We start from the raw sequence: 1,475 nt of genomic DNA, 5'->3' as shown, positions 1-1,475 counted from the left end.
GGTGCTTCGGTATTTCCCTTTGAGGGATAGGCTGGAGCGTTGTACATGTCTTCACACACGGCCGAAGCTATGAGATAGCACGTTGATAGGGAATTGCATGACGAAGATACCCTTATACACCCTGCTGACGGGGAGGCTTGGAAGCATATAGACAGGGAGTTTCCTCATTTTGCGTCAGAGGTCCGAAATGTGAGGCTCGGGCTCTCATCCGACAGGTTCAACCCTTTTGGTAACATGAGTCTTCAATACAGTGTATGGCCGGTGATTTTGGTACCGTACAACCTTCCTCCATGGATGTGCATGAAGAAGGAATACAATATGTTGAGTTTGTTGATTCCGGGGCCCGGTTATCCAGGGAAGTGTCTCGATGTGTATTTGAGACCTTTGATTGAAAGTCTTAAATTTTTGTGGGACGTTGGTCATCCCACTTATGACAAGTACATGCACGAGATGTTCCAGATGCATGTCATGGTTGTTAGTACCATCAGTGATTTTCCTGCCCGTGGGATGTTGTCGGGCAACGTTGTTAGGGGATACAAGGCTTGTCCAGAGTGCCTTAGCGATGAGGGGAGCAGTAGTTATTGCAACAAGATATGCAAATTGGGTCACCGTACTCTTCTTCCATATGATCACGAATGACGGCTCGATGCACAGGCATTTGATGGGACCATAGAAAACGGTGTGCCTCCCAGAAGATGGACGGGGGAAGAAATTTTAGCAGTGCTTAATGAGTACGATTTTGGGCAACTCAGCAATCATCCCAATATTGTGGCGGCAATACCTGAAAGACCCGACATGTACAAATTCTGGACATAAGAGCATATTCTGGGAACTCCCATACTGGAGTAAATTGTTGATCAGGCACTACCTAGATGTGATGCACATAGAAAAGAATGTTTGCGACAGTGTGGTGGGCACAGTGCTGAACTTGGAGGGGAAGACGAAAGACGGTCCTAAGGCACGCATTGATCTAAAAAAAATACAATTAAAAAGACATCTGTGGTTGAAAGAAGGGAAGAAAAAAATGCCTCAAGCTCCTTACACCGTGAAGCCTGACCAGAAGAACCTAATTTTCAGGTGGATGAGTTATGTGAAGTATCCTTCAGGCTATGCAGGAAATATAGCCCGGTGTGTGAACTTCCGGGACAATAAGATGTACGGGTTGAAGAGTCATGACTGTCATATCCTGCTACAACGTCTTTTCCCTGTTTTCATTCGACCGTTCCTTCCCCGTCAGGTGGTGGAGCCGTTAGTAGCGTTGGCAAGATTTTTCCAGAAGTTATGCACACGGGAAGTGAAAAAATCTAACCTCCGGGAAATGAAAGAGGACATCATTTATATCATGTGTAAATTTGAGAGGATATTTCCTCCAAATTTTTTTGACATCATGCCTCACCTGATGATCCATCTTCCCGAGCAATTGTTGCTTACCGGTCCAGTACACTACACTTGGATGTATCCCATGGAAATGTACG

The sequence above is a fragment of the Fragaria vesca genome, linkage group LG4 (genome assembly GCF_000184155.1).
Source record: "Fragaria vesca subsp. vesca linkage group LG4, FraVesHawaii_1.0, whole genome shotgun sequence".
NCBI lineage: Eukaryota > Viridiplantae > Streptophyta > Magnoliopsida > Rosales > Rosaceae > Fragaria > Fragaria vesca.
The sequence above is the reverse complement of the archived record's forward strand: the minus strand, read 5'-3'. Positions refer to the sequence as shown.